The following is a 24,855-nucleotide window of genomic DNA, read 5'->3' as shown; positions in this document are numbered from 1 at the left end:
TTCCTGCAACGTCTTCATCCCAGTATGAAACAGTGTTATTCCGAGCCGCTTTTGCGCTAGCATTCCATGGGGCTATGCGGGTGAGCGAACTAGTGGCGAAGAACAAGCAGGATGCCATGGGGGGACTGTGCTGAGAGCACGTTCAGGTCAGGGGGGAGACAATGACTGTCTCGTTTGTCAAGTCCAAGACCGATCAGGGTGCGGTTGGGGACTGCATAATCATACAAAGGATTCCCGGGTCTTCCATGTGCCCTGTAGTGTGCGTAGAGGAATATTTAGCGCAAAGGGTGGCATCATGGGGGGGGACCTTGTTGAGACACGCTGACGCCACCCCACTGACGAGGTTTCAGTTCCAGCGGGTGCTTGCGATGTCGATTTCGGCCGCGGGCTTGAACCCCGGTGAGTTTGGGACCCATTCCTTTCGGATAGGGGCTGCTACAGAGGCTACAGCCAGGGGTCTGAATGTAGAACAAGTAAAACGTGTAGGGCGTTGGTCCTCGAACTGTTATAAGAGGTATGTGTGGTTGCATATGTTGTGAAGCTGTAATGATATACTCACGCTTCTTGTTTTGTTTGGTTTTCAGTTGCGCAAGCCTGCGAGGCGGGGCGGACTGTGCAGTCGACCCGACACCGGGGGGTCAGCAGTCAGACATCACCGGCTGTGAAAAAGGAGGTGTGGGTCGTGGGCCACTCATACGTGAGGCGTGCCGCGGACGTATTCAAAGCAGGTGACATGATTCACATGGCTGGGGAATACGGGTACAGGGTGTCCTTCTACGGAAAGGGCGGGCTCTGTATTGACCAGTTTCAATCATTTTTCGAGGGTTTGTTAGGGCGGACAAGGTCACCGCCGTCTGTAGTTATAGTACATCTTGGGGGCAACGATTTGGTGACCACGGGTAGACGACTTCTTCTTGAGGCGATGCTTTCCACTGTAAGTTGGTTAGCGAGAAGAGTTCCAGGGTGCACAATTGCATGGTCCCATATGATCCCACGGAAAGTGTGGCGGGGGGCTATTTCGGTTTCTGCTCTGAATCATTCAGTAAGGAAAATTAATAATAAAGTGAGTAGATTGTTCCGTTCAAGTACACTGCATTCTGTGTCGCATGGTTGTATTAAAGGGGACAGTATGTATTTGGGGGATGGTGTTCATTTGTCCCGGATGGGGAACGAGTTACTCATAGGAGACCTGATAGCTTGGCTAAAGACTTTATGACATGACCTTTAGGCAGGAGTGTTGTGGGGGGGTCCGGATAGCCGGTCAACTATCCGGCCTGTGGCGGTAAGGTCATGATCGGTGAGCAGTAATTGGAAGATCCCTATGGGTGGGCGTCACCCATTACGGATGGGAGCGCTCGGGGGAGGTGGCCATTGGCCCCTCAACGGGGAGGCGGTCCCTTCTAAGGATGGGCCGCCGAAAGGAAAGGAAAGGCGGTCAAGGCCCCTTCCTGGGTAGGAGGGGCTACAGCCCCCTCCTGGGGAATTTCCCGGGGCCAGGACATCTGCGACGGCAGATGTGGTAAGTTGTGTGGGGTTTGGGAGGGGGTTTACGCTACCTTCTAGACACCTCACACGAGTCCTCGGACGACCTTTAAATGGCGTCGAGTTTATTGGGGCCCCCGTCAAGTCAAGGGAAATTGGTAGATGCACTTGAGGTACACCTCTGTGCGGTCGCCCCTCACAAGTGAGGGGGATATTTCTGGTTTAGGGATCTGACACCGGTTACGACCTTGCCGTTGGCCCTTAAACGTTAGGATGTACAATTTCAAGTTAAATGTCTTGTAGGATGTTAGTTCGGCTAGGTAAACCTTTGTATTAGAGAATATGTTAAGGTTAGCCAAACATCGCAATGTGGAAATGAAATTGTACATAATATGAAACTGTTATTTTAATGTTTTAATTTTGTTTCATATTTTAATAAATACGGCCGGGAGGGTCACTCCCTCCCGTCTTCCAAAAGTTCAGAACTGTTTCCGGTTTCCCATCCTTGGGGATTGTGTTGAGAGGGGGTGGCGGGTATCTCAGCCATATGGAAAGGGGCGACCATTCGGTCCCCCCGAACGTATGGTGGAGTACCACGATCCCCCCGGGAAGCCATCTTGGGCGGGAGGCCAGTCTCGGCTGGTATGTCGAAGCGGCGTAGCCGGGGCGCGCCTTTTCCCGCCCTGGAGTGGGCTGGCCTAGACACTGACGCGGCCGGCCACGCCCTTGGGGCAGGCAGGGGCGGGTTTACGCCCGCCCTGAAGACGGATAAAAGGAGCAACAAGCCAAGGAAGCATCCTCTTGTTCCTGTGCTCTGAAGCTGCACCTCCTCGCTGCACGTGAGCTCGAGACGGAACGAAGAGCCAAATTTGACCCACCCACCAGCCCCTGAGGACAGCAAGTGGTTTTGAATAAAGTTTTGATGTGGTAACTCTATTTCTTGCAGGTTGTGATGACTATCGTAATAACTTTGAGTATGCAATAAAGAATGGTCAATTTTAGTTTGTTTTGCAAATAAAGTAATTCTGCACTAGTGTTGATCAGTAATCATGCCTTTTAATAAGTGGTAATTGTTACTGTCATGTAGTAATGTAGTCATTTAGAATTTAGTTAGAATTGTCGTATTTATTTTGGTCGGGCGGTAAGGTCATGATCGGTGAGCAGTAATTGGAAGATCCCTATGGGTGGGCGTCACTCATTACGGATGGGAGCGCTCGGGGGAGGTGGCCATTGGCCCCTCAACGGGGAGGCGGTCCCTTCTAAGGATGGGCCGCCGAAAGGAAAGGAAAGGCGGTCAAGGCCCCTTCCTGGGTAGGAGGGGCTACAGACCCCTCCTTGGGAATTTCCCGGGGCCAGGACATCTGCGACGGCAGATGTGGTAAGTTGTGTGGGGTTTGGGAGGGGGTTTACGCTACCCTCTAGACACCTCACACGAGTCCTCGGACGACCTTTAAATGGCGTCGAGTTTATTGGGGCCCCCGTCAAGTCAAGGGAAATTGGTAGATGCACTTGAGGTACACCTCTGTGCGGTCGCCCCTCACAAGTGAGGGGGATATTTCTGGTTTAGGGATCTGACACCGGTTACGACCTTGCCGTTGGCCCTTAAACGTTAGGATGTACAATTTCAAGTTAAATGTCTTGTAGGATGTTAGTTCGGCTAGGTGAACCTTTGTATTAGAGAATATGTTAAGGTTAGCCAAACATCGCAATGTGGAAATGAAATTGTACATAATATGAAACTGTTATTTTAATGTTTTAATTTTGTTTAATATTTTAATAAATACGGCCGGGAGGGTCACTCCCTCCTGTCTTCCAAAATTTCAGAACTGTTTCCGGTTTCCCATCCTTGGGGATTGTGTTGAGAGGGGGTGGCGGGTATCTCAGCCATAATGTTTTTAGAAAGAACTTTGAACGCCAGAAAGAGACTAGAATATGACTTCCAATATTTTGTCTCTGGAAATGTTGCTGGCAGAAGCCCTTTTATCAGGAAGGTCCAATATAGATGATTTAAGAATTCAATTAGTGAATCTTTAGTCAGCTACTAAAAAGAAACTTATGGAGAAATATAGTGTAAAATTACATAAGTTTCATTTATCACAGTACGAGAGCGGAGACAGAATTGGCAACATTTTAGCTTATAAAGTTGCTGACAGGAAAGCCAGCACATTAGTTAAGGCTATTAAAGGAAGGGACACTATAATCTACAAACAACCTGAACAGATACTAGATCAATTTGTCGATTACTACAGTAGCTTATATACTCCTGAAAAATCTCCTACTAATCATCATATATTTTCATACATTGACATCAATTTGATTGACCGGGGAGATAGAGAAGGAATATGTCAACTTGATGGAAATATCACCCACACAGAGATAAGGTTGGCAATTGCTTCTCTTCCCTCCGGTAAAGCAGCAGGGGAGGACTTGCTTCCTATTGAACTCTATAAGATATGTATTGAGCTGTTGCTTCCTCTTTTTAGCTTAGTTATTGATTCGATCGGGGAGACCGGGAAAGCTCCTACTTCTTGGAATATGGCTAAAATTTTATTTTTTCTTAAGAAACATAAACCTGCAGACGAATTTGGGTTATGCAGACCTATTTCGCTAATCAACGCGGATGCCGAGGCGTTCGCAAAGATTTTGGCTAACCGACTTGCTCCTCTCATGCCGGAACTAGTGAACATATAGCAGCACAGATTCGTCATGGGGAGAGATACTACTGCCCATGCAAACACGGCAATAGTTGCCTTTGAAGTCGCATCATGCGATTCCACCCCACTTGGTATGGTCATGCTAGATGCTGAGAAAGCTTTTGACAGAGTGGGGTGGGATTATATATGGGCTGTGTTGAAGGCATTTGGATTTCAGGGTCAATATCTTGGTTGGATACGCTCCTTATATGACCATCCTACTGCCAAAATTAGCTACTCCGGAATGACCTCATCTAACTTTTCTATAGCTAGAGGCACCCGGCAAGGGTGTCCTTTGTCCCCCTTGCTGTTTGCCCTTTCCTTGGAACCTTTTTTAAATGCTTTTCAGACCCAAACAGATATTATCACTTTTCAACATGGCATAAACACTTTAAAAATAACTGCATACGCGGATGACATCGCGATCTTTACTACGGATGTGGTTAAAGCCCTCCCGGGGATAATTAAAGGAGTAGACAACTTCGGGGATATTTCCGGATACAAATTGAATGTGAATAAAACGCAGGTAGTTGTTAATTATAAACCATTAGTAGCGGTCCAAGGTATATGTGAAACCACTATATATTTGGGAGTGAAAATCTCTGCTAATATTAATGAATTATTTAAACTTAATTACGATCCTCTGTTAAAGGAGGAATCACTCTCATTAAAAAAATGGCATAAGATCCCACTTAGCCTAGTTGGACGGATTAATTTAATTAAAATGAAAGTACTACCAAAATGTCTTTACTTATTTAGATCAATTCCCCTTCGCCTTAATAATATTTGTTTTTTAAAAACTGGATGGGATATGCAGCAGCTTTATTTGGGGATACAAAAAAGCTTGCAGATCTGTGCAGCTACTGAAACTCCCAATTGAAAAGGGAGGGTTACATTTCCCGGATTTTAAACTTTATTTTTTTGCAACTTTTTTTGGTCGTCTCCGCAGTTTGCTCAAGACGGAAAATCCTTTGTTTTTTTCAATTCATGCTGGGTTCTGATTGCAATCAGTTTTTAGCTAGAGTCCACGACCCAAATTACTTCAAACGGGTCAAGTTTAGGACTGCTAGGGAGATTGCTAGAATATGGATCTTGATCTTGACTTATAGTAAAACTTCTTTCTTCCATCCGGAACTACAGCTATGGGGCAACCCAGGACTTCCTGAAATTTTTTCAGACGGTGCCGGGACCTTATGGTCCTGTTGCGGTATTAATACTCTAGGTGACTTGAATGGCCCTGATGGACTACTTGATTTTGCATCACTTAAACTTCTTTATAAACTGAATAATTCTATGTATTTTAAATATATGTAAATCTGGGACTTTCTAGTCCAGAAAATGAAAATCAATCAAGTTGTTGACTCAGATATCTTGACTTGTCTTTATTCCGATAAGAGTAAATCACTAATTAGTGAGGGCTATAAACATCTAAATCAGATGAAAGGTGATGATTGCATTAAACTGGCGGCTAAATGGACCACCATAATGGATTCTAATATAACACTGAATCAGATATCCGCTTCCTTTTGTCGTATCAGTCATGTGGCCCAGTCCTCTAGCTTAAGACTTCAATCATACAGAACTATTTGTCAACTTTATTACACTCCGCAAAGAATTTCCGGTTGGTCTTCAAGTAGTACACCTAGTGATCGTTCTAAATGTCATCTTGTGGCAGCCGATCTGGAACACATGTTATACTCTTGTCCTGCTTTATGTGCATTCTGGGGAGGAATAGAAGCTGTGATTAAGCAGAAGCAAATTATCTTTTCTCCTCTTTCAGTTCAAATGATATTGTTAGATGTACAGGAACTAATATGGCTGAGATACCCGCCACCCCCTCTCAACACAATCCCCAAGAATGGGAATACGGAAACATTTCTGAACTTTTGGAAGGCGGGAGGGAGTTACCCTCCCGGCCGTATTTATTAAAATATGAAACAAAATTAAAACATTAAAATAACAGTTTCATATCATGTACAATTTCATTTCCATATATCGATGTTTTGGCTGACCTTAACATATTTCTAATACAAAGGTTCTCCTAGCCGATACTAACATCCTACAAAACATTTGTCAAATTGAAATTGTACATCCTAACGTTAAGGGCCAACGGCAAGGTCGTAACCGGTGTCAGATCCCTAAACCAGAACTACCCCCTCACTTGTGAGGGGCGGCCACACAGAGGACTGTACCTCATGTGCACATACCAATTTCCCTTGTCTTGACGGGGGCCCCCATTAACTCGACGCCATTTTAAGGTCGTCCGAGGACTCGTGTGAGGTGTCTAGAAGGTAGCGTGGACCCCCTCCCCACCCCACACAACTTACCACATCTGCCGTCGCAGATGTCCTGGCCCCGGGAAATTCCCAGGAGGGGCCCGTAGCCCCTCCTATCCAGGGAGGGGCCTTGACCACCTTCCCTTTCCTTTCGGCGTCCCATCCTTAGAAGGGACCGCCTCCCCGTTGAGGGGCCAATGGCCACCTCCCCCCGGGCGCTCCCATCCGTAATGGGTGACGCCCCCCCCATAGGGATCTTCCAATTACTGCTCACCGATCATGACCTTACCGCCCGACCGAAAATAAATACGACATTTAAACTAAAAGGACTAATCACTAAAACAGAAGATGCTCAATATATGAACTGTCGAAACATCACTGATCAACACTGGTGCAAATACTTTATTTGATAAAACATACCGTAAGAAATTATCCACTTTATTGCACAATGAATAACAACTTTTAATCAAAAAGCAACCTGTAAGAAAATCGCGTTACCACTTTATTACATAATGAATCACAACTTTTAAACCAAGTAACCTGTAAGAAAATTGAGTTACCACATCACGACTTTACTTCAAACCACTTGCTATCTCCAGGGGCTGGTGGGTGGGTCAAAATTGCTCTTCGTTCCGTCTCAAGCTCACGGGCAGCGGGGAGGTGCAGCTTCAGAGCACAGGAACAAGAGGATGCTACTTTGGCTTGTCGCTCCTTTTATCCCTGTTCGGGCGGGCGTAAACCCGCCTCCGCCCGCCTCCGGGGGCGTGGCTGGCGGCTTCGGTGTCTAGGACAACCCACTCTAGGGCGGGAAAAAGCGTGCCCTGGCTACGCCGCTTCGGGCATACCAGCCGGGACTCGCCTCCCGCCCAAAATGGCTTCCCGGGGGGATCGGGGTACTCCACCATACGTTCGGGGGGACCGATTGGTCGCCCCTTTCCATATGGCTGAGATACCCGCCACCCCCTCTCAACACAATCCCCAAGAATGGGAATACGGAAACATTTCTGAACTTTTGGAAGGCGGGAGGGAGTTACCCTCCCGGCCGTATTTATTAAAATATGAAACAAAATTAAAACATTGAAATAACAGTTTCATATCATGTACAATTTCATTTCCATATATCGATGTTTTGGCTGACCTTAACATATTTCTAATACAAAGGTTCTCCTAGCCGATACTAACATCCTACAAAACATTTTTAAATTGAAATTGTACATCCTAACGTTAAGGGCCAACGGCAAGGTCGTAACCGGTGTCAGATCCCTAAACCAGAACTACCCCCTCACTTGTGAGGGGCGGCCACACAGAGGACTGTACCTCATGTGCACATACCAATTTCCCTTGTCTTGACGGGGGCCCCCATTAACTCGACGCCATTTTAAGGTCGTCCGAGGACTCGTGTGAGGTGTCTAGAAGGTAGCGTGGACCCCCCTCCCCACCCCACACAACTTACCACATCTGCCGTCGCAGATGTCCTGGCCCCGGGAAATTCCCAGGAGGGGCCCGTAGCCCCTCCTATCCAGGGAGGGGCCTTGACCACCTTCCCTTTCCTTTCGGCGTCCCATCCTTAGAAGGGACCGCCTCCCCGTTGAGGGGCCAATGGCCACCTCCCCCCGGGCGCTCCCATCCGTAATGGGTGACGCCCCCCCCATAGGGATCTTCCAATTACTGCTCACCGATCATGACCTTACCGCCACAGGCCGGATAGTTGACCGGCTATCCGGACCCCCCACAAAGATCCTACCTAAAGGTCATGCTGTAAACTCTTTAGCCAGGCTACGAGGTCTCCTATGAGTAAAGAATTCCCCACCCGGGACAAATGGACCCCATCATCCAGATACATACTGTCCCCCCTGATACAACCATGAGGAATCGAATGCAATGCACTTGTACGAAACAGTCTAGCCAACTTGTTATTTACTTTCTTCACCGAATGATTTATAGCAGACACAGAATTAGCCCCCCGCCACACTTTTCGTGGAATCATATGGGACCATGCAATTGTGCACCCTGGTACCCTTCTTGCCAACCAACTCACTGTGGATAGTATCGCCTCGAGAAGTAGTCGTCTACCAGTGGTCACCAAATCATTGCCCCCAAGGTGCACTATGATTATAGATGGCGGTGACCTTGTCCGCCCTAACAAACCCTCGACAAAAGGTTGAAACTGGTCAATACAGAGCCCGCCCCTTCCGTAGAAGGTCACCCTGTACCCGTATTCCCCAGCCATGTGAATCATGTCACCTGCTTTGAATACGTCCGCGGCACGCCTCACGTATGAGTGGCCCACGACCCACACCACTTTTTCCGCAGCCGGTGATCTTTGACCGCTGGTTCCCAGGTGTCGGGTCGACTGCACAGTCCGCCCTGCCTCGTAAGCTTGCGAAACTGTAAACCAAACAAAAATAAGAAGCGTGAGTACATGATTACAGCTTCACAACATGTGCAACCGCACATACCTTTTGTAACAGTTCGAGGACCAACGCCCCAATTGTTTCACTTTTTCCACACTCAGACCCCTGGCTGTAGCCTCTGTAGCAGCCCCTACCAGGAAGGAATGGGTCCCAAAATCGCCCGAGTTCAAGCCCGCGGCCGAAATTGCCATTGCTAGCACCCGCTGGAACTGAAACCTCGTCAGTGGGGTGGCATCAGTGTGCCTCAACAGGGTCCCCCCCCCACGATGCCGCCCTCTGCGCCAAATATTCCTCAACGCATACGATGGGGCACATGGGAGATCTGGGACTCCGATGGACTACTATACTGTCCCCGATCGCACCCTGATCGGTCTTGGACCTGGGAAACGAGACCATCATCGTATCCCCCTTAACTAGAACGTGCTCTCGGCACAGTCCCCCCCCCGTATCCTGCTTGTTCCTCGCCACCAGTTCGCTTACCCGCATAGCCCCATAGAATGCTAATGCAAAAGCGGCCCTGAATAACACTGTTTCAGACTGGGATGAACAAGTCGCAGGGAGAACGGAAAAAAACAGAGCCAACCTCTCCAGACCTATCGGGTGCCTTTCATCTACTCTGCGACCCTCAAGGCGTTGCCACCCACGCAGCGCTTTCTGTACTACGAAAGATGCAGTAGGGTCCTGGATCCCATGAGCCCGCGCCATGAAGGAAATGGCGGCCCGATGCCTCTGGGCCGTGGCTACCGATTTGCCTGCCTGATGTAACGACAGCAAAAACTTTACGACATATTCTTCCTGGCCCCAAAGCTCCCCCCTAACCGAACCCAAAAAGGACTGATAAGAACGGAACGCCCCTTCATATGCCTTCCTCGTCCTGGGTGCTAAACTCTCTCCCACGAGGTTTTGTAGTTCGGGGCACCGAGAGACCAGAGAGCTTCGGGGAATGGTGCCGACACCGGGTCCGCTGTGGGCAGAAAACCCCAGAAGGCCTGCATACGGAAACGAGAAAGCGCATCAGCCGCCTGATTCAGTACTCCTGGCACATGCCTTGCCCTAAAGAGTACGTTCAATTGCATACACAGTAACACAATTTCCTTAAGCAATCTTAGAATCCATTTGCATCGTGCTGCCTGACTATTGATACACTCAACCACGGTCATGTTATCCGACCAGAACACCACAGAGTGATCCCGGAACCCCTCAGGCCATGTTTGTAGGGCCACCAGAATAGGGAACAGTTCGAGAAACGCAATGTTGCTCGTCAGCCCACACTCGTGCCACCATGACGGCCATTTTTGGGCCGACCAGTGATTACCGAATATGGCGCCAAAGCCTATACTCCCCGCCGAATCTGTCCACAGCCCCAACTCCTCGGAGGACACCGCCGGCTTGTTCCAGACCACCCGACCATTGAAATCCACCAGAAATGCCAACCAAATGCGCATGTCCTGGCGAATCTCGGCCGAGAGCCTCGTGCGATGGTGCCCTTCTTTAAGACCGACCATGGCTTGAGCAATCGAGCGGGAGAAAGGGCGGGCCATTGGCATTACTCTAAGGGCAAAATTCAACTGACCCACAGTTTGCTGCAATTGATGCAAGCTCACCTTGGTTTCCCGAATACATGCCTCAAGGGAAGCCCTGAATCTCCCCACCTTTTCTTTGGGTAGCCGGAAGCAACCTTCCAGTGAATCGAGCTCTATTCCGAGAAACTCGAGCGAAGTTGATGGCCCCACCGTCTTACCTGGTGCCAATGGCACACCAAACTGATTCATCAGACCACAAAATTCATTTAAAGCTTGTGCACACTCTGGATCCCCAGCTGCACCCAGGAACAGAAAATCGTCAAGATAATGCATAACATGTTGAAACCCCGTCATTCTTGTGAATACCCATTGCAAAAAACAACTGAATTTCTCAAAATAAGCACAAGATATGGAGCATCCCATTGGCATACATTTATCCATGTAATAGCGACCCTGAAACATAAAACCGAGGAGACGCTGATCGTCTGGGTGTACCGGGAGCAACCGGAACGCTGACTCGATGTCTGATTTTGCCATCAGCGCTCCGGGCCCCAGGCGATTCAACATGGCGACGGCCTCATCGAAAGATGCATACCGCACCGAACACACCTCCGGGTCTATCGCATCATTTACCGAAAGACCTCTCGGAGCAGACAAGTTATGTATTAATCGAAACTCACCCGGGTCCTTCTTGGGGACCACTCCCAAAGGGGAACAAACAAAATTAGCAACTGGTGGCGTGTCGAATGGTCCGGCAACCCGACCCCGGGTCAACTCTTTCACAATCTTCGCCTGTACCACCGCCGTATTCTGCAGGACCGACAGTTGGTTCCTACACTGTGCCTTACCCTGAAAATTCCCCACTGGGATGCGGAAACCATATGAAAACCCATCTCGCAACACCCCAGCGGAGACATGATCCGGGTATTCATTGAGCCAAGGAATCATTGCCATGGTATCAACCGGGGTAGGTAAAGGCGCCCCTCGGACTATTTCAGACCTGTTTGGCGCTTCCCCTACCTCCGTTATCACCCGTTTTGGCTCTGCACATGGTCTCAGGATGCGAGGATTGCCCACACCCCCCACAGTCGCGCCTAAACTTGCATGACCCCTGGGGCCTCGTACACTTTCCTCTGTTAAAATTCCAGCAGATGCCCTTTTTACCTGTATTGCCACTCGATCTCGAGTGATACTCATTACTTGAACCTGCCCGAAAGGGCGCCCCAGATGAATGGCGGGAAAACTCTCCCCCGCTTCCCCCCACCAATGGTGCCTTTAACATGCCTGATTTCTCCATCTTTTGCCAAGAAATGGAGTCGTAACAATCCCACGTCAGAGATGTGTCGAACTCCTTGGCCTTCCTAAAAACATTATCATAACAAAACCACTGATTGCCCTCATATGACTGAGAGTACTCCATAATACGTGTCTGGTACACGGGTAACTCGGCCAACATTTCAGGCCTTCGTTCCCCCATAATTGAAGTGAAAATGCCAAATGCTCTGCCCCAATTACCTATGTTCTCATCGACCTTAAAAGCGGCCATCTTGGCGCGCCAAACACTCGGGTGTAAAAACTCTTTTTGACCCTTCACATGCTCGATCTCATAATGATCAGTTAGCAAAGAAAACATGTTCACATATTTCTCACCCCATATCCTCTCCTTGATTTCAATCGGAATATGCTGAGCCACTTTCTCCCTTCTCGAGGGTACAGACCCCTCCCCCGCAATCGGCAGTCGTTGCTTACCTGAACTAGAGGCTGTTACCGTAGTTGCTGCCGAACTCGTGCCCGCCGCGGTTTCACCCACTGGAGCCTGCGGGGGAACAAAAGGACATGGTGCCTTTGCGGCCTCTCTTGACTGCCGCAACTGCCTCATTACTGCCCTGGCGTCATCCGCCGTGGTGCCTTCGCCATCTTTTCCCAACCACGCTGCCAGCTGTGCAGCCAACTCGGGAGGCATATCCTCCCCGTTCACAGGGGTGACTACAACAGGGATTGGTTGCCCCTCCTTCGGGACCGGGATCGGGGCTTCAGTCGGTGTATCGGGGAGCGCCGGCGGCGCCTCGGGAACCGGGGTCTCTCCCCCAGTTGCCCCCCTCTTGGACCTTCTACCTCTCCCGCTAGGGACTACTCCCGGCAATGCTGGTCCGACGACTCGCTTTGGGCCTCCTACACCGTTCATTGCCGCCATCTGTTTCTTCATCTCGGCCATGTCTTTCACGAGCATGCGGAGCATCTGATCGGTACCGACCCGCTTTCCGGCCTTCTTGCCCGGCATTCTCGAACGATGAACTCTGAAAGAACAAAGACAAAATTACAACGCTCAAAATTGCTCTTCGTTCCGTCTCAAGCTCACGGGCAGCGGGGAGGTGCAGCCTCAGAGCACAGGAACAAGAGGATGCTACTTTGGCTTGTCGCTCCTTTTATCCCTCTTCGGGCGGGCGTAAACCCGCCTCCGCCCGCCTCCGGGGGCGTGGCTGGCGGCTTCGGTGTCTAGGACAACCCACTCTAGGGCGGGAAAAAGCGAGCCCCGGCTACGCCGTTTCGGGCATACCAGCCGGAACTCGCCTCCCGCCCAAAATGGCTTCCCGGGGGGATCGGGGTACTCCACCATACGTTCGGGGGGACCGATTGGTCGCCCCTTTCCAATAGCTCACATAATGATTTTGTAGTGTAGTTCCTATTTTCCCTATAGGCCCTGCGCATTGGAATAACATAAACAGCAGTGTAGACGTAGGACTGAGGTCATCTAGGTCTCTACTGACTATGTTAGACTTAATTTAGGTTTGCGCCAGCTAGCTCAGAGGTCACTGGAAACTTTCTTGACTGAATAGGAAGGGATCAGCTTCCCTGGCTCAGACAAGAAGGGATTCAGCTTCCGACAACCTCATAAACATGACAACTTTGCTCCCTCAGAATAAGAGTCAATCTCTAGAGTCGTGTGAAACAATAGACAGCTATTTCACTCAGTCAGATGTGCATTCTTAGTTTCACCAGAGAGCAGAGAATAGAGAGACGGGCGTTTTCAATAAAATATATTATTTATTGAGCAGTCTTACTTCTCATGCAAGAGAAATGAATTGCCACAGTTGCAATACTTAATGTAAAGTAAAGTACGTACAGTAAAAGGAGTATTATGAAATAATACTGTAAAAGCATTGATATGGTTTCTTAGCCATAAGACACTTTAAAATGGATAAAATATATATACATATATACATAGGCTAACGTGCTCAACTGGTGCTTCTAAAATACGCCTACCCCGGTGTACCTAACCTAAGCCTAATACGTGGGAGTAAGTAAGTAGCAGTTTAAGTTAAGTAGGTTTTTTTCCAAAATCTGACTCAAGAATTCTCTCTAAGGGTTTAGTCAGCACTGTACCTTGGGAATAGAATGTAGGCGGTCTGGTATTTCTCTCTCAGGACTCGATATTCCAGTCACCCGAAAGGGTAGGCTGGAAATGCCGGAGCTGGATTTTCTCGGCAGGAGAAAAGACAACGTCTTTCTCAGCTCGTCAAAGAGGAGGGGCAGCGTCCATGGGCTCTCCGCGTCTGCTGGGCTCTCGGCAAGTAGATTAGCTGCTCTGCTCCAGAACCACCACCGTGTGTTTGCTTAAGGCAACGTTGGTATATTTATACCTGAAAGGTGTGGAGTTTGACGTAAGGTTTGGACATGAGACGTCAATAAAGATGTCACTAAGAACTGGCTGTTCTTACAGTGCTCTCAGGAGTTCTATTACAAATCGAAACAAAGCAAGCGGGGATTTCCCTGGTTGCTGGAGGTTTGGTGTGTTGTAAGAGCTTGTTGTGCTTTCTAGGAATCTAAGGAAGTAGCTTTTTCCATGCCTTGGGCTGCAAGGGCGATTTACTGAAATATGGATCTGTTTCTTATGCCATTATAGGGATATTTATTGATTATAGCCGTGTAACGGCATAAAATGGTGATATTGATTCAGGTTCCTAGATAAAAAGACTGCACCCACTCCACGAACTTATGTCCATCAATTACTAAAAACTGAGCAATAAAAATGCATGTGTATTCCAACCCACCCCAAAATACATTTTGCATTCAAAATGGTGTTTGCGAAATACACGAAAGAGTATAGGTACTGTACATTTTTAAGCAGTGTAATCATTCAAAAGAATGCATATATATTTAGCTGAACGATTTGTGAAAATTACACATGAAATGTCTCAATACAGAAAAGAAGGTCGAGACTATTTCATCACATATAAATGAAATTACTTGTAAGTGTGCTAGAGGCTGAGGTAATATATTGTCTCTAGAATTACTAAAAATAGAAGCTCTGTTCTTTATGAATAGTTCTACTGTAAGCAGAGTACATGTGCCAAAAAAATATTTTGGAATTTGGAAAAAATATTTTCGTTTCAGAGGAAAAAATAGTTCCAAATGTTTTCAGTAGCTTTTGTTTTTCAAAGCTGAAGGCCGAAATCAGAGTTCAGGGGAATGCTGTGTGCCGGTTTGCTTAAAAGTTATTATTTTTTTGGGTTCAGGGGAGAACATTACTTCAGATATATGTGCAAATAAACTGTCTACAGCTTCAGGTGAAAGTTCGACCATGGTTGAAAATGCTGTAGCTGGGCAGTCATGAGAATGATTGCTATCATCGGTGTCGGGATCAGCAATGCTCACAGAAGGTCGTACCTGGGTGATGTTGCTCTCATTTCTTGCTTCACTGCCACCACCTATTCGTAGTGGAGAAGTCTCAACGAATGCCGTCATCAGGATTGGTAACCGCTGGCAACAACACGATGCATGAGCCGTTACAGGACCTAGCAAAGTATCGATATCCATTGGTACTGCTGATTGTAGTGTAAGACAGGTGTCCAACACGCATTCTTCTCCGCATAGCATACATCGAAGCACAGGTAAGATGCAGTTCTGCCATGTAGGTCTGAATGAAAGAAACCAGGTCATATTCAGATCTCTTAGCCGGGCTAATCCAAGGACTTTAGTTATGCAGTCCCGGTAGCGTATTGCTAGGATTGTTTCTTCCATTGTTGCTGGAGTCATGTCTGCATTTTGGCTTGCCATATCGGAGCAGAAGGGTCAAAAATAAAATTCCTGCTACGAGTCCCAAAAGTAGCGGTAGGCCGCCATAGACCGAATGGACAAAATTGGGAAAGATGCCAAGAACTTCTTCGAAGGGTATTAACAGTCCCGAAAAAATTGTCTTAAATACATGTACGATACCACTGCCTCTGACATATTTAGGATTTGGCTTAGCATTTCTATGAAATGCACGGGGCAATTAGTTGATAAAAGTGTATGTATCTCTGCCGTTGTCCTTGCAACTTGAAGGTCATACGTTTCTTTCGTTTCTTTTGATGACGTATAGGCACTGTTGTCTGTAAAAGCACAGACTTCAATCTGCTTAAAGCATTAATTCGTATAGAAGAGATATTCAACGGAGGCCAAATCGTCGCCTCGGTATCAGTAGGGACGGTTGGATACAATGCTCGCATACAGCAAGTGACCATGGAACTAACCCTTACGAGATATGCTTTTCCTGGCACCATGCCACAACAGCTGTGGTCCGTTATTAGAACGTAACTCCCGTTAGAAAGTTGTCTAAAGAATGGCTCTATTTGTGTTGCAGGTGTGCTGTTTGTAATCATTTTTTCCTAAAATGTTTCCGAATAAATCAATTTAGTATTTGTCAGCATGTTTTTTGTCCCTGTTCTATCTAACAGTTTGTAATAAAATGTTTCTGCATCACTTGTGTTAAACCCTGAGAAGTATGGGAATTTTTCATAGAATGTTTTTGAATTGCTTTTAGGTGGAGTTGCACAATGTTCCCATTGATTATATTTAAAAACATTTCTAGGTTGAGCAGATTTATGCAAGTAGTGGTGTGCATAGTGGTTATAGCAATAAATCTGTTCATAGTTCGATGAACCCTGTAAATAATCATGTTCTGTAAATTTTGCTGACATTACTAAATCTGACATCATAATATTTATGCTTTCAAAGTCCCAATCATCAGAGAATGTACTTGGTTTTACAAAATCACTTAATGAAACCTTAAACTGGTGAGGATATTTCAAGAGTTCGACCGGACCATAGATTTCGTAATCCGTTGTTTCCCAAACTACCCCGCCGGATATCGGAATGGCTGTGACATTCACTGATGACAATTCTCTTTTCTCGATATGAGATGACTTTGGTGGCTTTTGGACCAAGTTGATGTTCTGACTTGCTGTGTCCATTGTACTGTATTTTCCCTCAATGAATTTTCCCAAACAAAGTACCATGATGACCCAAAGCAGGAGGAAAAGTACACCTAACACAATCCAAAATTCTATCCATGGAGAATAAGATAGGTTTCTTTGAGTTGATGAAAGAGTTCTGTTGCTTTGTCTTTAAAACTTTTTGTTGCTGGCTTTACTTCAGGGTCACTTTGATCTTCAGAAAAGTTATGGAAATTGATGAAGTAGCCAGATGCAGTTCTGTCAATTGTTGCGATTGCTTTTTCAATTTGTCTTTCATTAGCACAGTCTGAGGCTACATCGTTGTAGACTGGTGTTTCTTGATGAACTGTTTCAATCTGGGTTTCAAGATGCACAAGTTCCATGGCATTGTTGCATAGTCCTTTTGTATTCACTGCAGGTTTATCAAATGTGATTAGTCTCTCAGTTTGAACCTCTTGGATTGTAGCAAATTTTGGTATTCTGCTATTTCTTGGGAGTCCACTGGGCCTACTACTTATTATTGGCCACATGATTGTGGTTTTACCAGGTCGATGGATACAACTCGGTTCTCCTTTTTTACCAGCAAGGGGCGGTAGTACAACTGATCTCGTTCCGTTGACTGCTAAGACAGGTACTGCTTTTCTGTAAGAAGGCCCAAATTCCTTCTTCACCGCTATTTTCTCTCTGACCAGATCCCCAATCTTTGGAATCCAGACAGGTCTTGCTGGGACAGGTGGTGTTTCTTCAGTGGTTGTTGGCTGCTATTTTAACTTTATGTCGCTCAGGATTTTTCTTGTTTCATTTAAGTCCTGTAAAACAGCCAAACGATCTTTGATGTCAAAGCATTTTTTCCTATCTTCTACCACTGAAATTAGACTATCTAAATCCTGAATATACATTGTAGTTCTGAACAATAGTTCGTAAGGGCTGAAACCTTTTAGAGAATTTCTGGGCAGATTGTTAAGACTACGTTGGACACTTGTTAAATGCTGGACCCACCCATCACCCGAACCTAGTACCTTTGCCGTTATAGATTGCTTTATGTCTCGGTTTTTTCTTTCCACAATCCCGTTTCCCTAAGGATGGAAGGGACAAGAGTACGGCAACCCAATGCCCATGCTGGTCATGGCGTCCTTATAAGCTCCAGAGCTAAAAGCAGGACCCTGGTCAGAATGAAGCATGGCAATTGCATATGTGCCGATAAAGACTTGCAAATCTTTTATAACAGTTCTGGCGTCAGCCGAGCGCTGGGGCCACATCTTTAAGTGAATCTAGTCTTAAAAAGAAATTAATGGAATGCTGGATTTTACTTACAGATAGCCTTATGCTAACTACAAGAATGGCCATGGCACTACTCTGGTTGGCTCGTTACTGCGATCTCTGTTGCAGTCTGGACAGCTTTTTGCAAATTTATAATGTTGCAGGCTCATCCCCGGCTACCAGTATTCTGATTGTAATTCTGTCTGAGATTCCTTCATCTGTTTGTGCCTCCGACCTTTACCCATGTGTGCGTCTGCTATTAATAAGACTCTCCTGTTCATGTTTGGAATTACCCTATCCCCCACTCCAGGGATTTGAGCAAAAGGAACGGAGTTTGCGTCTATTACATATGTATAATTGAGTGGATAATTCACGGGTTTTGCTACACAGTTGCCTTTTGAAGACGTTTTTACCGCCAGCATGGTTTACCCGTCTATGTATTTTTCTGAACGCTTTTTTGTGGCTACGGAAGCCGGTTTAGTAGCTTCCGCTGTGGCAGTATTAGCCAATGAATTCCCTGCAACGTGAACGCCATCACGTTGATGACTCAGAGTGTGTATCACGTGAGTCTTTTGTAGTTCTTTCTGTAACAGAACTACCTGTTTCCAAAGCATTTTATGCTTGATTGTGGCACCTGTGTCATCTTTGTAATCGTTTTGAACCCTGTTCTGCAAATCATTATTGTAAGATTTGACACAGAAATGCGAATCGCACACTATTAGTGTCGGGCATTCACGATCGTCATTTTCAAGCGCCATCTTTAAAGATCTGATTTCAGCTCTCTGAGCCGAACAGTTTCTCAGTGATTCAGTTTTTTGTTATTTTCGGTCTGAATTTACCGCAGAGCCAGCGACCTTTAACAATCACGCAGGCTGCATTTTAGGATTTATCATCTACATTGTAATTCTGTACAAATCTGTCCGTATAGATTATACTAGAGTTCTGTTGGAGAGGCAGAATTTCTATTGGCAAAGGGTATTCTTCTTCATATTTCAAATCATTCAGTTTTTTCATGTTCGGGACAAAATAGTATGTCACATCTTCTGCAGCAAGAGAATTTTCACACTGTATCCATTTTGGATCCAGTGCCACCGTTTGTAGATTAACTGGGCTGAATATTGCCCCAAAAGGCTGATTCTGCTGTAAAAACAGTTATTCTTTTGCCTTGGGCTAGGGCTCTTTCTTTTGCTACAGCCGTCTGAACCGCCTTCACATTATTTTCTGTAAGACTGAATGTTTTTTCTGCTTTTGTGTACAAGTGTGATTTGTAAGCTATTGGTACCGTTTCTTCCTCGTTAGATGTCAGGTACGTGAATCCGCATCTCCCTGGGATGACTCGGATTACAAGATTGGGTGTATTGTCGCGTGTTTCTAATTTTGTTTTAGCTAACATGTCTGTTTGCAGTGATCTCAAAATTTCTGTGTGTTTTTGAGTCCAATTTATTGGTTTGAAATCAGGTTTTATTAATTTGTAGAGAGGTTTAACCCTCTCCGCATAATTTAGAATGTAAGTTCTTCCGAAATTCAGGAAGCCTAGTATCGATTGTAAGTTCTTCAGCGTTTTTGGTGCTTGGAGTACAGCGCACTTCTCTAAGAAGTTGTCTGCTAGGCTTTTGCCTTCACTTGATAATTCATATCCTAAAAATAGGACAGTTAGATGGGCAATTCGTGACTATTTAAAGTTGAATTTGTAACCCTCTGCTGCAAACCCAAGTATTATGATGTTCACTCTTTTCAAGTGAGTATCCAAGTTGTTGTATGTGAGATAGATGTCATCGACATAAGATAATGCCTCATCATCATACATTTGTAATAACTCTGTTACTCTTGCTGAGAATAATCCTGGGCTATTCTTGAATCCCTGTGGGAGTCAACAGAAATTATTCTGTGACCCCATTATTGAGAAAGCGGTTAAATACCTGCTTTCTGGTGCGATATTTTGACAAAAGAATCCATTAGAGATGTCTAATGTTGTTTTGCATTTTTTGCGAACTATGTTATTCATTAGTGCCGCACTGTGCGAATTTTGTACTGCAAATGTTTTGCAACATGAGTTTAAGTGTCTGTAGTCCAAGACTAGACGATATGAATCGTCTGGTTTGGAGACAGGAAACAAAGGATTGTTCATTTGAGAGGTGCATGTTACAATCACCCCTTGGTATTCAAGTTGATCTAAGATCTCCCTGAGCTGTTTTTTAGCTTCTTGCTTAATTGGGTACAGCCTTTGTGCAGTTGGTTGACTTTTTAACTGGATTTTGTGAGGAGGAGAGTCCTCATCCCATCCTACATGATTCTTATATGATGCAGGTGCTGAGCTACTGCCCAATTTCTGGCATATATGTATTTTCTATGTATTGGAATATGATTTGAGAAGGCAGGCATATTAATTTCTTCGCCATGAGGGCACTCCCTGACAAACTCTGGTGGCCAGTCTTTCTTGGCTAACAGGATGTCATAGCCTTTTGAGAGGTTATCCCAAAACAGACCCCTTACCTTCCTAGTCTTATCTCCCTCTATACGCAGTGTTATTTCGTATATTTTTTGAGTTTCGCTAACTCTGGTGTCCGCAGTTTCCACTTGAATGTATTCATTCGTGTCCACTGTCTCCAGATGATTCATCAGGATCTTGCGAGCTATGGTTATTTCTGCTGCGCTGTCTAGCATTGTCTGTGCCCACTCTCCTTTTTTCAGCTGTGCCCTCAGTATCCTCGGCATGTTCGATTATTTTAATACTGGCTACCTTCTTTCTTGGAAATTGTAATTTTTTACTTTGAGCAGGTTCCTTGTCTTTGGACTTGACGTGCTCTTCCCTGTGTTCTGACCGCTCTCCTCATTCCGATTTCTGCGAAAAAGATCTAGAGGGAGGTGTATCAATATCTTGATATCTATCAGGTTTTTTCAAATTATCCCTATTTCTAAGGTTGTATCTTTTTTCAGAGGGCTCCCTTTGGGGAGACTGGTGTTCTCGGTTCGGAGCTCTTTCTCTCCGCTGAGGAGACCTTCCTCTGGACTGGAAACTTTTTTCTTTGGGAGTGGATTGTTTATTTCCATCCCAGCTCTTTTTTGGAGTGTTTAGATTATTTTTAATAAATATCTTTTCAGGATTTTCAAGTAGTTGGGGTTTTACTGGTTTGCCACCCAAACTATCTCTACCTAGTACTTCATAGGATTTTTCTATGATTCTGGCAAGTTCAATTGGTTGGTCTGTGATATCTGTTTCTTTCAATTTTTGGCGGATCGTTTTATCCTCCATCGCCAATTGAACTAACTCTCTATATGCCTTTGTTAATTCTTTTATTTTAACCAAGAGTTCTTCGCTTGACATTTTATCAATGTCTGGATGTGGTGTGCAGCTGGCTAGAACCGGCCACGTTGCTCCTGGTCTACCTAGTGGACCGAGCCTGGTGATGTGATCATTATGTTTTAGAGTGCCTTTAAACCAGAGCAGGTGCTCTTGGTAATTTAGTGGGATTTCCACATCCTTGAAAGGAGTGTACTCTTCCGGAGGTTCCTCTATTTTGTAATAGGTTAATTTGTGTGTTCTAGCGTATGCCGCTGAAAAGTTTATCCATGAATAGAATACCTCTGTCTGCCGATATTCGTGTGCCTCTATCACGAAAATGACTGTACCACCTCGTGATGTCAGTCCGTTTTCTATAAGTTTTAAAGTTATAGTTTTTCTTATGTTTACCGGAATGAGGATAGCATTCTGGTCATTCTGTAGGAGACTCGTGTCATCCTCCATTAATTGGGCTGCTCATCTAGCTGCTTCCCTTTCGTCTTCACTATCTGGCATTTTTACTGGCAGAAAGGTTTTTTTTGTTGCAGATCAGGTTTCAAGGAGACAAAAGATTAGGTGCCCAATATTTTGGAACACTGTATCCTTCAACATTGACTATACCAAAAACTCAACATAGGAATCTCTTCCGACTAATTTCCGGCGGATTTTAACCTTTCACCCACTCCAGACGTCTATTGGAGTATTTACGGGAAAAAAGGGTCTGCGTGAAAAAGCACGACTGAGTTACTCTAACGTCTTGTGTTAGTTTTATCGCCTTACCAAACGTTGGGCGCCATGTAGTGTAGTTCCTATTTTCCCTATAGGCCCTGCGCATTGGAATAACATAAACAGCAGTGTAGACGTAGGACTAAGGTCATCTAGATCTCTACTGACTATGTTAGACTTAATTTAGGTTTTTGCCAGCTAGCTCAGAAGTCACTGGAAACTTTCTTGACTGAATAGGAAGGGATCAGCTTCCCTGGCTCAGACAAGAAGAGATTCAGCTTCCGACAACCGCATAAACATGACAACTTTGCTCCCTCAGAATAAGAGTCAATCTCTAGAGTCGTGTGAAACAATAGACAGCTATTTCACTCAGTCAGATGTGCATTCTTAGTTTCACCAGAGAGCAGAGAATAGAGAGACGGGCGTTTTCAATAAAAGATATTATTTATTGAGCAGACTTCCTTCTCCTGCAAGAGAAATGAATTGCCACAATTGCAATACTTAATGTAAAGTAAAGTATGTACAGTAAAAGGAGTATTATGAAATAATACTGTAAAAGCATTGATATGGTTTCTTAGCCATAAGACACTTTAAAATGGATAAAATATATATACATATATACTTAGGCTAACGTGCTCAACTGGTGCTTCTAAAATACGCCTACGCCGGTGTACCTGACCTAAGCCTAATACGTGGGAAGGAGTAAGTAAGTAGCAGTTTAAGTTAAGTAGGTTTTTTGGCAAGAATCTGACTCAAGAATTCTCTCTAAGGGTCAGTCAGCACTGTACCTTGGGAATAGAATGTAGGAGGTCTGGTATCTCTCTCTCAGGACTTGATATCCCAGTCACCCGCAAGGGTAGGCTGGAAACGCCGGAGCTTGATTTTCAAGGCAGGAGAAAAGACAGCTTCTTTCTCAGCGCGTCAAAGAGGAGTGGCAGCGTCCGTGGGCTCTCCGCATCTGCTGGGTTCTCGGCAAGTAGATTAGCTGCTCTGCTCCAGAACCACCACTGCGTGTTTGCTTAAGGCAACGTTGGTATATTTATACCTGAAAGGTGCCGAGTTTGACGTAAGGTTTGGACATAAGACGTCAATAAAGATGTCACTAAGAACTGGCTGTTCTTACAGTGCTCGCAGGAGTTCTATTACAAATCAAAACAAAGCAAGCGGGGATTTCCCAGGTTGCTGGAGGTTTGGTGTGTTGAAATAACTCATTGTGCTTTCTAGGAATCTAAAGAAGTAGCTTTTACCATGCCTTGGGCTGCAAGGGCGATTTACTGAAATATGGATATTTATTGATTATAGCCGTGTAAGGGTATAAAATGGTGATATTGATTCAGGTTCCTAGATAAAAACACTACAATTTAATTACAATTTTAATAGCATGTGCAAGACTGACTATTGCTAGGGACTGGATCTCTCCAAAATCTCCGCATGTCATGGAGTGGTGGTCTCTAGTTAATGAAATTCACTCGATGGAACTAGCATTATCTAGAGTACGAGGTTTTCGTTCTATGAGTAGACAGGAGAGAATCTGGGGAACATTTATGTAAGCTTTAATCACTGACTATTTCTTTGCTCTTGACCAGCCATGACCATAACATTTATACACCTAGGTCATGACACAAGAAAAACTTTTTTTTGATAAGAACTTAACCTCTGTATTAATAATCTATATTGGATTGTTTTATTGTATGACAAATGAATGACTTTTTGTTTTTTCTTTCTGTTTGTTTCTCACGAGGATAATAAAAATGTATTTGAAAAAAAAGAAAATATAATCATTCACAAGGTCCAATATGGACTGTAATAGGGACGATATGGACTCAGAGTAATTAAGATTACTCATGTGTAACCAGGGAACTGCCTATTCATTAACCTTTTCTATCCAGTCCGCATATACAAGATATTACCCAGGCATAACTTATTGATTAAATTGCACATCATTCTCATCATACAATAGGCAATAAATACAACTTAGAATCCTAAATAAAACAGAAAGTTCAGTAAAGGATAAATTATCGTCTGGAATGACTTAAATCATCATTGTAAGAAAGAAAACGCATTTATGATCATGAAACGGAAAACAGGACATGTGCTCCACAGGAAGTAGGAAAAACCGTCCCCAACTGAGCTCAACCTCTCCCTCAAAGGGCTTTAACAACGTCTTTGGGACACAAGGAGGAAAAACTCTTCTGTATCTGAATCCTTTACCTCTCACACCGAGGTCAGCAGTTTCTTATTTTTCCACTGTTTTCTTTATCCCATCTCCAAACTGCTGACCAAACAGCCTGGACCCATCGAAGGGCATTTTCATCAAAACCAATTTTTGCCCTGCATCAGCTTTCCATGACCACCTCCAAAGAAGATGGTGGGCAGAAATTGCCACTCCTGAAGCTGTTGAAGGAGCACACAAGTTTTTGAAGAATGAGTTGGATAGAAAACGTACTGTTTGTTCCATGAGGCTAAGGATAGATAAACAGTTGAGAGTCTCACTCATGCAATCCACGAAGCCTGAAATTCCTTTAAGAGTGATTGCATCTTGTATGACGACGATTCACTCTAGTAGAAACATTGTAATTAGCGTAGGATAATTTCACTGCACTTTTCCACCTTTTTGTCAACACGATTCTGAGGCAATTCATCATCTGGAACTACATTCACCTACAAGGTAAGACTTGCTATCCGATCATCAACTTGTAAAATAGCAGAAAATTCCTCAGAGAACCTATCTACTGGATATTGCTGTGTCAAAAAACGTGGAAATGCAGTTTTGTATACTTCTTTTCTTCTTGTGCTCTGGAGCCCACTGAATAGAGCTATACAAGAGGACTGACACTGGCTCTGTTGTCTGATACTGTGACAAAACATCATCTTCCTCAGCAGGAGCATCTGGAGGAGGTAGATATACATTCTCCTTCAAGTGCTGTAGCACCTCAGAGTTTAAGACTGTTAATATTGGAAAATACTATATCAATGCATGTCAGGA

Source organism: Lissotriton vulgaris, chromosome 11 (genome assembly GCF_964263255.1).
Source record: "Lissotriton vulgaris chromosome 11, aLisVul1.2, whole genome shotgun sequence".
Classification (NCBI taxonomy): domain Eukaryota; kingdom Metazoa; phylum Chordata; class Amphibia; order Caudata; family Salamandridae; genus Lissotriton; species Lissotriton vulgaris.
This window is presented reverse-complemented; position numbering follows the sequence as displayed.